This window comes from Cavia porcellus, unplaced genomic scaffold (genome assembly GCF_034190915.1).
Source record: "Cavia porcellus strain 051 isolate PalLab524CR breed Dunkin Hartley unplaced genomic scaffold, mCavPor4.1 scaffold_7, whole genome shotgun sequence".
NCBI classification, from domain to species: domain Eukaryota; kingdom Metazoa; phylum Chordata; class Mammalia; order Rodentia; family Caviidae; genus Cavia; species Cavia porcellus.
Genome location: NW_026947490.1, coordinates 70100767 through 70115307, shown reverse-complemented (window position 1 = coordinate 70115307; position 14541 = coordinate 70100767). Strand labels below are relative to the sequence as shown.

The window sequence follows — 14541 nt, the reverse complement described above, 5'->3', positions numbered from 1 at the left end:
CTGAGTAAGCAGAGCTCCCTGTGCTCTCTTTTCAAAGCTTTCAAAGGAGTTTACTTTTTACACTCCTGAGCTTACAGTGGGTGTGGTCTGGCTAATTTAGGAGATAATCTCAAAGCATCTTTTCTCTTGTGCTGGTGTACTTTCTTGGAGGGGAAGTACACTCAGGATTGAAACCAGGGCCCTCACACTGAGCTACATGTCCAATTCCTTTTTTTACTTTTCATTTTGAAACAAAGTCTCACTGCATTGTGAAATTGTCAGGCTGGGTTGAAAATTGTGGTCCTCCTGCCTCTGCCTCCAAGGCTGCAAAAATTAGAGGCGTATGCTACCATACTAGGGTACTTGATATCTTTATAACAGCAATAATCATTTCACCAACACCTGCTACTGTCACAACTTCATCACTATTTAAACTGTAAATTTTTCACATCTCCCACTTCTGCTTTTCACACCTAATTGGATCTGTCTACAAGCAACCAGCAGTATGCCACAACCTAAATGTGGGGCTACTTTGAAATTCTCCCCATCAGATTAATTTGTCCACCACTTTTAAATTCAGTCTCCCACAAATGCTCAGGACATGGGCAAATGTGGACAAATTCTTGACCAAATGAAACATGAGTAGCTCCTAGTTTTATTTTCAATAGAGTCTTCAATCTCATCTGAAACCTGATAAACCCAGCTTTTTCTTGGTGAGTCCATATTCCTACCAACATCTGGGTCTCTTAACGTCTGACCAGAATCACTCATCAATCTCTGCTTACAGCATTTAGGGCTTCTCTAGCCTACATCTCCAAAGCTCTCTAGACATCAGGCACAGTCCCTGCCACCACTCTACTCCTCTGGTATCAATTTTCTGTATTAATCATTTTTCCACCCCAGGACATACTACTAGATACGTACAACTAGAAAGAGACAAGGTTTAGTTTTGATGTTAGTTTCAGAGGCCTCAGTCCATGTGGTCAGATGTCTTCAAGACATAAACAACATGGTGGGAGGCTGCGGTGGAAGACAGCAGTCCAAATCAAGGAGCCCAGAAAGCACAGAGAAAAGGGAGGAGCCTGGCAAGAGTGCACTCTTCCAGGTCACAACGCCTCTTCTGCCCAGACCACACTCCTTGGAAGCACATCCAGGAGAGGAACTCATCAACAAACTAAACCACTTGTGAGTACAGCATCCCACAATCCAGTCACAGTCCAAAAGCTCCACATGAGAGTTCTGGGGAACGTTTGAGATGAAAACATTAACAACTTCCTAACTTCCAAATAAGAGCAGTGATTAAGAAAAATAAGACTGGCTTTTTAGTCTTTGTGGATAATAAAATATATCCTTGTCCTTTCTCCTTTTCCCTTAGAACATACCAATTCATATCCTAAGAAAACAAAAATCTCAGGAGTTGAAAGACTGTGAAAGAAAAAAAGTCAAAGCTTGAACTTCTCTGAATCTACAATGACAGGAGCAAAGTGCTACTAATACAGCCCAAGTTGGAAAGCTTGCTCTCCATAAGCACGTTGCCTGAGGATGCTCTCTTGGGGAAACAGACTTGCCTCTCCATGGATTTGCAGTTATAAGACAATGAAAGAAAGGAGAAGGAAATTTTCTTTTTATAAGTAGTGCTTACCTTTTGAGGTAGAAAGGAATAATGGAAAAAGCAAAAACTTACAGATTTATTTTCCATCTAATTCAGTAGTACTTAAATCAAGTTTGAAAATTTTGAAATTACAATTGCTTTTCTAATCCTAGTTATGCTGTTTTAGGCCCAAAGCTCAAAAATATGTCAGGATATTGGAAGGGAGGCTTGGAATTCAACTTAACAGCCACATCCCAAATGGTGTACAAACATGTAAAATGCTTAAACTTATTGAATTACTGAAGCATTGTATTTAATAACATTAGCTCTGACCAAAAACTGTCTAAAACAAAATTTCACTACCCAGCTAAAATTAAAAATAGTTAGAGACACAGTTAAGGAAACACAGATGCACAAATGGCCTGAAGCATTCTACTTAGTTAACTAGCAAAACATTCATTTCATTAACTAACTTAGAATGAATCAGAGGTGAAAAATATTAACACTTTTTTCAATGTTCTGAGATGCATAGTACAAACATAACTGACTCTGATTTTCCTAGTGCTTCCATGTCTCTACTTCTGCTGAGTCCTCAGTGAACTCAAGTCAGTTTGCCATGGCTTTTTGGTAACAGAATTCATGCTTAGCCTAAAAACTATGTAGAAGTTTATGTACAGTACATATCCAGACCTCACAGAGATATAAAGAGACCACAGATCAGACCACAGACTCCTTCACATCAAGAGGTGCAAAGGCAATCAGCAACCTCCTCAAAATACTTTGCTATCAACAGCAGTTGATTTGAGTTAGGAGCCTCATGGTATGGTAACCCACCATGACATCCCAGGGCATCTGTGGGAGACACTGGCATAAGAGAAAGAAAAAAAACCAAGACTTATTACCAATGGAAAAGGCTGAACAAATACTTACTGAGTGGATGAATTAATGCATAAGCTATAGAAATGCACCCAGGCCTGGGCAGCAGGAGTATGAGGGCACCTGGCTAAGGAGACCATGGACTCTGAAACTAAGGCATGTACCAGCTCAAAAGGCTGTCTTCTAATTTTCATAAATTTGAGACATGAATTATTATGACCTTGAACAAAAGATTACTACAGTCAGCTCATGATACACCACCTACAGCTGTATAAAACACTTGAGGCTACCTTCAACTCCGTCAAACAGCTGCAGTGATCTTCTGGAACCATCCCACGTGGCAGGAGCTGACAGCCTCACATACTTCAGAATCAGTATGCTCAACAATCAGCACTCACAGGAAGTGAGTCTCAAAAATCTTTATTAGAGATATCAGTCCAGGGTCAAGGATTTATCTCAGTGGCATAAGCGCCTGCTTGGCAAGCACAAGGTCATAATTTCAAGCTTTGGTACCAAAGAGGGAGAGAGAGAGAGAGAGAGAGAGAGAGAGAGAGAGAGAGAGATGCAAGTCCACTGCCAGCTTCAGAAGAGGCAGGCAGTGGCAGAAACCTGTACTTGTATCTGCTCCACGACCCAGGTCTTATGAACAGTATTCTTGCCTGAAGATACCTTCCAAAAGGTAAGTATCCAAATATAAGTAAGAAGAAGCTTAGAAGTAGGGAACATATTAATATTTACAACAGTAACTAATTTGAGCTTGAGTACTTATTGTTTGCTAGGCATCGTGTGATGGATTTATATGTATTATTTTATTTAAATATGACTGTACTATGCAGTAGTTCCTATGATTTCTCACTGGATAGTAAATTAATCTTCAAAAGGTCAAATATTACTTGTGTACCTCACGAGCAGTGTTTGGCCTCAGTGTGATAGGCTAACTAACATTTCTGTACTCTCAAGAACTAACCATTATTTTCTGTTTTTAAAAAAAGTTGCTTCATTTTAGCCAGATTTTAGTATTTGTATTTTGCAGTTAAATGAACATCAGGTACTACACATACTCTCTATGAATTAGAGAAACATGAAATAATTACAGGCTTTAGACAGTCATTTGTAGAGACTTCAAATTCCAAATGTTTCTAACTAGAAAACAGGTAATTATGTATTCATTTTGTGTTATAAAATTAATCTATCGGAATTAAGGGCTAAAGAAAAGAAAAAAATAGGGGGAAAAGTCTATCATCTTACCACACAAACATAACTGTTAACATTTTGGGAAACATGCAATTTAAAGCTCAAAAATATAATTTGATTACACATATAAACATGTTTTCCTCTAAAAAAACATAATTCATAATCAGGATTTTTTTTAAAGTGTTGAAAAGACCAATTAATTCCTACATGGAACCAAAGACAAACTGTTTTAGGCATCATATAATACAGTATATAAATTTCTTGAAAGAAAAAGATGTATTATTTCACTACTCATCTTTCATATAACATCTATATTTCATAAATACAAAAAACATGCTGCTAGAGTCTGTACTTGTATCTTTCACCGTGTACTAAAATCAAAATGGATCAAAGAACTGAAGATCAAAACACAAACACTTTATCCACTAGAAGAGAAAATAGATAAAACTCTTTAACACAGAAGCACAGGTAAGGACTTTTTGAACAGAATCACAACTATACAATAAAGAATAGAGAATCAACCAACTGAAATTATATCAAATTAAAAAGTTTCTGAACAGTAGAGTGAAAAACAAACTACAAAAATAAACAAAAAAAAAAAATTTCCAGCTATTCCTACAGCAGATGAGACTAATATCTAGAACATAATAAAGAACTAAAAAAAAATTACCCCCAAGAAATAAAAGACCCAATCAAAAACTGGTGGCAACTGAAATGAACATACACTTCTAAGAAGAAAAACAAATGGCCAAGAAACACATGAAAAAAAAATGTTCAATTTAACTGATCATAGGAGAAATTCAAATGAAAATAACACTGAGATTCCATCTTATGCTAGAAAGAATGGCCATTAACAACAAACCCAGTAATAACAAATGCTGGAGTGGTTACAGGGAAAAAGGAACCCTTTAATGTTGTTGACAACAATGTAAACTAGCATAACCACTAACCAGCATAGAGACTCCTCAAAAAGCTAAAAATACATTCACTCAACCCAACTATTTCCCTTCTAGGTATCTTCCCAAAGTAGTGAAATATACCATATTACAATAATAAATGCATATCCATATTTATAACAGTACACCTTATAATAGTTACATTTTGGGGAAAGGCCTATACATCCATTAGTAGATGAATGAACAAAGAAGATATAATAGACACACAAGGAAACAATATTTAGCCATAAAGGATAAAGTTGAGTTGTTTGTAGAAAACTATATGCACTTTGAGACTATCATATTAAGCAAAATAAATTAGACGAAGAAGCACAAATATCACATGGTTTCTTAGGTGAGAAACCCGAGGTATATATGACTGAAAGAATAAAATAAAAGATATTACAAAATAGAGAGATAGATCCTCTGCAAACAAAAAGGGGACTAGAGATGGAGAGGGCAAGGGGAGCAAACGTAAGATGTATGACATACACATCAACTATCACGAGGAACACAGTCATTATGTAGAAAGAACATGTGCTAACAATCAGAAAAGAATTTTAAAGAGAAATAGTCTGCCATGCTTTAAAGATGTTCCCTCCAAGTGTCAGGTGTTCCTGTGTGTCCTTACTAACAGGCAGCACCTACAGGACGCAGGTAGAGAGGAGGCTCCCTGCTCACCAGGATTGAGATCCTCTGAATGGTTCCACATGGCTTTCATACAAGTGTACCTCCCACCTTTCACCAGGTCAGGCACTGCACCTCTCCCCTCCATGGGGTGCATGAATAGGGCACCATCATGGATGTGGACAGCAGCCTATTCTATACAACCAAATCTGATGCCACCTGAACCTGGGAGTTTCCAGCCTCCAGAACTGGAAGAAAATAAATTTTGGTTCTTCATAGAAAACCCAGTCTCAGGTATTCTATTAACAACACAAATAACAGTAAAACATATTAACAGAAATCTTAGAAATAAGTCAATTCTGTATTTCCTCCGTAGACTAGTTTCTTAAAGGCTAGCCTACTGGACAATGACTTAAACTCTGAACAGATTCTTTTAAGATGTAATTCTTTGCATGCTCTTGGATGGCTTCTTCTAACCAAGACAAGAGAAAAATATATGTCATGGTTTGGATATGAAAAATCCCACTACTGACAGCTGATGGGCTTTTAGGAAGTGACTGGATCAAAGGGTGCTGGTCGTTAATAGATTAATTTGTTGTTGAGTTCAAACCTGGAAGGGAGCCAGCTAGATAGAGGGAGTGGGTCGTGGTACGTATCCCAGCTGGCTGTGCAGTATCTGATATCTTGTCCCTTTGTCCCTGCCTGCCTCCTCCCTAGAAGCTTCTCTCCACCACACCCCTCCACTATGATGTTTCTACCTCACCTTGGGCCTGAAAGCAATGGAGCCAGCTGACCGTGGACTGAAACCTCTCAAAACACAAGCCATGGCAAACTTTTCCTCCTTTAAATTGCATTTCACAGGAGTTTTGTCACAGTAACAAAAAGCTGACTAGCACAATATGCAAATAACACAGTGAAAGAAACCTTACCATCAACACCTGTCCAGCTGCTAACTTTTCAGGAAGCTGCTGGCAGACCATGATGAGAAAATATTTGCTGGTCAAGGGCGTTCTTAGGAGTAATAGCTTATGAAGTGTTTGCTACATTAACATTAATATGGTCACCCACATGTTAATGTGGAAATGACATATAATTTAGATCAGGTACTGGCTCACACTACACACTCAGTGTTTACTGTCTCTAACTACACCAGACTTTGAATTAGGTTCCATGTGCCTCCATCTATGAAGAAACTCTGCATCTCAGCTTTTGTTTTCAGCCCTGCTCTCTCCTCACAAGAATCAAAGTAGAAATTCTGCCTGCACCACTCTAGTTAAGACAGCTTTGGCTAAAATATGCCTCACGCCCTCAAATTCACACAGTGAAGCTGTGACACCCAATGTGACAGTAATTAGAGGTGAGATTTTTAGAAGGTAATTGGATCACAACAGTGGAGCCAGCAAGACAGGTAGTGTCCTCCTTCCCATGAAGAGAAAGGAAAGAGATTGCTTACTCTGCCCTTGAGCACACGTGAAAAGACTTCTGTTTCAAGCCCAGAGGTGAGCCCTTGCCAGGAACCTAAAGAGACCAACATCTTGGTCGTGGAATTTCCAGTTTCCAGAACTCTGAGAAGTCAATTCTGTTATTTGAGCCACCCCTGCTCTAGGGTTTGTTTAGCAGCCCAAGCTAAGACACAGATCATCCCTGCTTCACACTGTTTCTCAATATTTCTCTCCCAAATGTCAGCCCATAGGAGCTACCTAAAAAGTGACTTCAACAGAGAAAGAAATTAAAAGAGCTATAACATGATCAAAAGGCAGAATGCCTAAGGAGAAAACGACTTTGTACAGGAAGGAGGAGAGTTGCCTACATTTTTCGAGTCCTGTATGATTCTCTTTTCCACCACACTTTGTCTGCATAATCTCTTACTTCCTGTCAAGATACCAGTTTGAATAATACAGGACCATTCCAAAGGCTGCCAGATGGCATTGTGTTAAGTGGAGTCACAGTGGTGGGAGGAGAAATTAAATGAGACGTCATGCTATGCTTGATTAGTCAAAACTTAAATCAGCACTATTTTGCCTGTTACATTGTTCAACTCAACATATTTATCAAATGTTATCTTTACATAGTAAATTTGAGAGAGTTTTCCATTTAAGAACGAAAATGCCCATCTGGTGAATGACTAGGTGCTTCCAGGAGAATCTCCCCAGCGTGTCCTCACACCCTGTCTCCTGGGTATGCTGCCTACCACACTCTGCAAGAGGAGTCAAACTCTTGCCTCCAACAAAGCAGCAAAACGCATACAGAAGAAGATTTAAAATTTTAAGTGTAGATTCAATTATTTCAATCCATTGAATCATCCACAGATTTGAAAACAAAGCACATTGTTTTGAATATTCTTGTTTGCTATTTACATAATAAAAATTTAAACTACATTTGGAAAGAACTTTTCAGGGAAGGAAACTTCCTGTTAAGCTGGAAAATTGTAAGAATACCTTTTCACTTTGGCATTCAAAAAAGCAAATTTCTTTGTGCTTAATCTTTTCTTCTTGATATGAATACCAATACAAACAAATAATTAATAGGAACACAGTACTGTAATAATATATAAGACCTGGATCAAAATAAGACAAGTCAACACAAAAGCTTAGTACTGAGCCAAATATAAGTAGCTGGCAAGACTCCCAGGAGTCACCGAACTTGGACTTGGAAAATCGCCAACATTCTCTGAAATTCTCGGATATCTCTGAATGTTTCATTAGTAAAAACCAAAGTGCTAAAGAAACAACAAAGGGAAGAAGCTAAATTGGACAATTGAAAGGACAACACATACAGAGTAGGAAAACTATTCCTTCTTTTTAAGTAAGGAAGTCTTTTAAAATTCCTGAAATTAAAGAGGAACAACGGTAGTAACATGCAGGTAGTGCCTGCATGGTAAACACAAGGTTTTTGAGTTTGATTCTTGGTACCAAACAGAAAAATTAAATAAAAATAAAACAAAACAATAGCATCCTTAAAAGCACTCTATTGTAAAGTATGTGCCTCTTTCAACATGATCTGATATTTCAAGATAATATAACTGAATGAAAAATGTACCTGATAGAACACAGGAAATGGAAGCTGTTATTCAGCGCTGCCAGTAACTGTTCATGAGCCATCAGCTAAGAATGATATTGATATCTTCAAGCCTCTCTTTCCTCACTTATTTTACACAAGCTAAACATCTCTGTTTATGTTTCTAAAATTCTATGTATAGGTGAAATTCTTTGTGGGCCGCAGGGAGGAGAACAGGAAGCCAGCCACTTCTTGGGAGACAGCACCATTCAAGGGTTGTGGGGAGGAGAACAAGAAGCCAGCCACTTCCTGTGAGTTAGTGCCAGGTGTGGGCCACAGAGGAAAACAAGATGCCAGCCCCTTCCAGCACATGGGCAGGGAAACAAAAAGCCAAGATCTCATACCTCCTCCCCACCATAAGCACCTGGCCGTTCTGGAGAAACACAGGCTGAGATGATAGCTACTGAAGTAAAATACAACTTAATGTTTATGGTGTTGAGTGCTTCATTGACTTTACAGGCCTAAAACTGGAAGTCTGATAATCCATTTAAATGGTAACAAAACTCAAGATAGCATCTGCTCCTGAAGGTGCTAGGTATTGTTAATTCCCTTTTATCTTGTTATAAAGGCATATATCATTTTCATTGTTTAATTTGGTTTGGTTTTATTCTCTTTTGTCTTATTTGGTTTTTTATATCTGATGAATGGGCAGCTATTTCAAAGATAACAAGATATATTATGGTAGCCATTGTTGATTCCCTATTATTTTGTTTTGAAATCCCGCATCACTTACACTGTGTTAGCTTTGATTGGCTTCATTCTGTTTTATTTTGCTTGGTTTTATTCTCTTTAAAATAAAAAAAAAAATAGCCAGGGATTTAGCTCAGTGGCGTAAGTGCTTGCCTAGCAAACACGAGGTCATGAATTTGATCCCCACTACCAAAAAAATAAATAACTGAAATGAAAATAAAATTCTATGAATACAAAGGAAACTCATGCATAGAATTAATAAGCAATCATGTTAAGGGTCTTTTGATACACAACAAATGGTTCCTGCTTTTCACAATAAATTCCAAAGCACTCCAACACAGAAAAGTCTCTTGCAGGGGTCCCAAGTGACCTGTGCACAGCTGAGCAGGGAGAGTGGATTACAGCAGGCGGGCCAAGGTGCCACCCCTGCCCAGAGCTGTGGCATCACTCCATATCCTGAGCAGTGCTGTGCAAAGTACTGTCTTACTTTCTGAGAATCTTAAAATAGGTCATTAATTCCGGAAACAAATTCTCTCGCAAGCAAAAATATAAAATCCATGAAGTAAACATGGGTTCATATATATGGCCTTCCTTAATTACTAGTTACATTTAGGATCCAAGATTCAAAGGAAAAGGCTGGGGATTTAGCTCAGTGGCATAAGCGCCTGCCTGGCAAGCACGAGGTCTGAGTTTGATCCCTGGTACCGCTAAAAATAAAAAATAAAAAATAAATTTTTTTAAAGATTCAAAGGAAAAAACAAAAGGGACGCATCAGCTTAAACCACTCACTGACTTCCCAGTGTGAAATAACAGCAGACATGTGTTAAACATATCCCCCGAGCAAGCCAGTGTTCTTCTAAGAGCTGTATGTGTGTGAACTCATCTACTCCCCACAGCAACTCAGGCAGTATAACCGCATCAGAGAACTTGCGCAAGTGCAAACCACTGATAAGTGATAGGGCCAGAATTCACGACTGGACAGTCTCATCACAGTGTGACTTTAACCATGAGTCTCTGGAGAAAAATGGGGAACTCAGCATGCAGGTTAATTTTCTTCATATGAGACTGAATCACATGTCAGAAATAAACATTTCAATTTTGTCTCATAAAAATGATCATGAATCAAGTTAAAGAGTTAATATTGCATGCTGAAAAAATATTCTATATCCAAAGATCATAAATACAAAGTGAAAACATGTATCCATTTCCTGTGATTTACCCACAAGAGTTTCAAGATTGGTTTTAATATTAAAAATGTCCACAGTGGAACCAGAGGCTAGAAAATGAATGTGAGTGAATATTTATCAAAACCTTCCCACATGAGTCCAATCATGTGACTCAACTGTGGTTAGGCTGGCTTCTTAGTTTCTGCTCTGGGCCTTGTTCCCACCATAGCGAATCACAGGCCACCCAGAGGCATGGCAATAGTGATTATTTGTAACTGTCCACTCACTGCAAGCAGCACTGCCAAATTTGTCACCTGAATTGTGACACCACATGAATCTCTTCTCTCTTTAGTTAAATTATTCAGAACACAGAATTTGATTACTGACAGTTTTTGTTCTCACATGCCTTCATTTTTCCACCAGAGATGTGCCTCTAATCTTCCTATTTTTAAATCATTTCATAGTAAGCCAAAGAGAATATCCTACTTCAAAGAGACTATCCTACTTACGATGAGTTGTGATTACATGTAAATTAATAACACTCTATTCTAATTCCATTCAATTCCATTTGACACATTTTCAGTTTAATATTGAAGGTTAGGTTCTGATTTTGTTTTTTTGGTATTGTGTATGAGTGGGCATGTTTATGACATTTAAATTGTAATTTTTTAAAGTATTCTAATGAAGACTGGATTCCCTGAATAGAAGTTACTAAGATATTTATATGATAGAACTTGCCTCATAGCTAGTCTTCTAGAAATCACAAATGTTTGGACATAAACAAGTTTGCCTTTAAAGATGCAAGATAAGTCATAAGAAGTCACTCTGTGAAATCAAATATTCAACTTTTTTAAATTAAAAATAACTGAGATTAACTTTAAGGCCAGTGTCATTAGAATTATTTGTTCCTAAGAGAATCATCAGTTCCAATCAAATAATGTAAAAGGAATTGACTTTCTGCCTACATAGTAAAAGCACTTTGAAATTTTTGCAATAAAGGAAAAAAAGAACTCTTAAATTACCTCACCTACACTTTTTGCCAGTTTGGACTTGTTCTTGCTCTGTGTTCTCATATTGCTTTGTTGAACAAACTTTAATGTAACTGGATAAGTTTTCATTTATTGTCTGTCAAGAGCCTAAACCAAGTAATACTTATCCACTGGTTCTTTGGAGTTGATGCCATGCCACTTTAATATGCTCTCTGATCCACTGACTTTTCTTTCATAAAGAATGGTATTCTACAGAGCCAGATTGTAAGACTATTAAAATGTGAATGTTAGTAAGTTGCAAACCCCACCAGAAGGTGGAATCTTTCCTCACAGTGAGTAGAAAAACACTAGGCTCATTGAGCTGTAGTTAATCTACTAAATATTTGTTCTAGGAAGTTTCATAAAAAGAATAAAATAACAGTATGCAGATAATCTGAGGGTGTTTATATGATCACATTGTGGCACAAAGGAAAAACTTTCAGGTATACAAATGAAATTAGCATAGAGACACAAAATTTGATTACGCATCGACAAATTTTTCATTTTGGTATTTGGATGTTAGATTTCTGCTTTTGGTTTTGGGGTTTGTGTGCATGCATATTTTGCATATTTCAAGCTAACAAATATTTGATTTATTGAAGACACTTTAGAAGCATTACTTCTAGAACTGTGTGACAACAACGTAAAAACTATGAGATAAGCATTACACTACCACCATCCCCAGTGTACAGACAGAAAAAAAGTTAAGAAACTGTCCAAGAGCCCACAGAAGCAGAACAGCAGATCCTGAAACTAAGTCTGCAGCAAAGCAAGCCCCCAGGCCCCTGCCCGCATCCCCGCCCCCTCCCCGTGCTCTTAACACAAACTGGGTTGAGCCTGCAGGTCCGCACACCTCAGTCACAAACCCGCCAAGCGAAGAGCAGCGTGGGAGGTAAACGCTCCGCGCACAGAAAGCATCCATAACATCCAGCTCTGCACTCACACACGTGCTGTGCCCACCCTACATTCCTTTATCCAGCGTGAGATTTTCTAATCCATTTAAACCCATTTGCAAAATCATTTTATTTTGGTACGAATTGCTTGGAAACAATTGGAATGTTTTTAGGTGAAATTTTTAAAATTAGAGATCTCCATTAGGGGCAGGAGAGGAATCCACTCCAATAATCCAGAGACTCGCAGTGATGAATTTCCTTTCATTTGGGGGAGTTGGCATGAAGCCCCTAAACACAGGACCGCGTCAGGGCGAAGACAAGTTCTGCCTACGCATCCTCTAATCCGTACAGATGTCAATGGTCATGCAGCAGGATGTTAGCAAGGGTCAAAATTCATGTGTTACAGGAGATTCACGTATATTTTTTGCTTGGTTCTATTTCAAGTTTTAGAAGAGAACAATTCTTAATCTCTACCACAGAAACAAAGCAAAAATTCGGTGTAAAAGCTGCTATAAATGATAGTTAGGTCTCTACCTTTTAGTCCCCGAAGTCCGCGGAAGTTCATTAGTGTGCCTGGCAAACCTCTTGATAAGCATCCCAGGCTGGAAGACCGCCAGCTCCCCCGGCGGGGCCCACAGGTGTCTGTGCTCCCCGAACCGGACCAGAGCTCCTCGTGCAGCTGCGCTGGAACCGCAGCCGCCCGGGCTCGGCGTTCGGGTCCCGCCCGAGACCCCGCGGTGCCGAGCAGCAGCCAGGCTCCGGGTAGCTGGCCGGTGCTGCCCCAGAGCTCGCGCCCCCGGCCGCAAGCCCAGCCGTCCTCACCCCAGGAACGCGCGAGCGCGGGAAGCTCCCAAGAAGGAGCCGCGCTGCACTGCCCTCGCGTCCAGGTCCCGCGCTTTCGGGGTCGCGAGTGGACAGACGAGAGGGCCGCCCGGACCCTGCGCCCCGCACCCGCGCAGGGAGACGCCGTCCCGGCTCCCCACGTCCTGAGCCCAGCGCCGCTCACCTGTGGCCTCTGCGCTCCTCTGCTCACTCTGGGGCAGTGCAGGGCAGACCCGGCCGGGCCACGCGGGGTGGAGAGGAGTCCGCGGCAGTAGGTGGAGCCTAGGGAGGCCGCGCCTCCGCCCGAGCAAAAGCCAGAGTTGCAGACCTGACCGACCAGCTGGGGTTTCCCGGGGGACCAGAACTGGCGCGAAGGCGACTGAGCTGGGCGGCCGGGGCGGGGCCTGCGGGGATGGGGCGGGGAGGACGAGCGCCGCAGCAGGAGGAGCCGCGCGACGAGGACGCGGAGGGGGACCCGGCCGGGGTCTGGGTGCTGCGGCCGGCGCCTTCCTTCAACAGCTGCCTGCAGAGCAACCTGATGCGTGCGGTGCAAAACCCCAGAGCTAAGGGAAAGCTGGGACGCGGAGACCGCCTGGGACAAAGAACCGGGGCGCGCTGACAAGGACTTCGCATCAAGGCTGGGACACCTGCAGGACCCACCTGTCCTCGGCCCCGACCCCCAGCGGCCTCCAGGCCCCTCCTTGGGCGCCCTGAGTGCGCGCCCCATGCAGTGTTGCTGCAGCCCCTTACCCCGTCCAGAACCTCAGCACAGCTACAGGCTGTTCAGGTCTCTGCTCACAAGTCAGTTTCTCTGGCTTTTCCCGCATGCCCAGTGCAGACAAAACCCGACAGCTGTTCGCAGCTCCGCCCCACCCTCTCCAAGCCTGGTCACCGTTGCTCTCCGAAGTTCTAGTCCCAGTCTTTCGTGCCTCTCACGTCCAGCTCAAGGGAAGGTCCGCAGTGCAAGTTGTCCCCACCTATCACAGCACCTGATAGGCAGGCGGTGCAAGGTACACGCTGGATGGACACAGGTGTGCAAAATTTCTCAGCGTGGCGAACCCTTCCCAAAGAAATGCCTTCCAAAAATCAATAACTAAAAAAAATTTTTAAAAAAGGATTGCCTTCCTGCAGGAACTGAGTCTCCCTCGGTTTGTCAGATGCAAACATCTCAGAATTCACTTGCTGCATATCCTCATTCACTTCTTCATGTTAAGTTCATTGTTATGCAAATATCATGGAAGTAAACTACCCAGGATTTGGCAAAAGACACTGAGATGGGACACCAAAAGTGCAAACAATTAAAGTGAGATGGACTTCATCAAAACTTAAAATTTTTTGCTTCAAGCAAGACAGCCCAGAGGCTGGATGAAAATATTTGCAAAACACATCCAGAATGCATAAAGAATTCTTAGAACTCAACAATAAAAAGGCAATTCAACTAAAGGCAGGCAACGGATTTCTCCAAAGGAGATCCACAATAGTCAATTAGCACATGAAAGGTGTTCAGCACCAGCGAGGGAAATACAAATTAGAAAATAAGGAGCAGGCACAATCATACTCACTGGACGGCTAAAACAGAGGTAACAGACAAAACAGAGGTGTTAGCAAGGATTATTGGAGCTGGCACATTCTTAGTGGGATTGTAAAAATGGGTCAGCAATCTTGGGAAACAGTTCGGCCATT

At 40.9% G+C, this 14541-nt stretch overlaps 1 protein-coding gene across 1 annotated transcript in view; it reads right to left on the bottom strand.

Annotated features, from left to right (window-relative positions):
• The window catches only part of Col21a1 (collagen type XXI alpha 1 chain), a 163348-nt gene extending 150095 nt beyond the window's left edge, over positions 1-13253 (bottom strand). Inside the window, exon 1 of the mRNA XM_063253813.1 lies at positions 13043-13253. The gene's annotated coding sequence lies outside the window, so the exon portion shown is untranslated. The remainder of the gene's footprint in view (positions 1-13042) is intronic.
• Positions 13254-14541: the final 1288 nt, after the last annotated feature.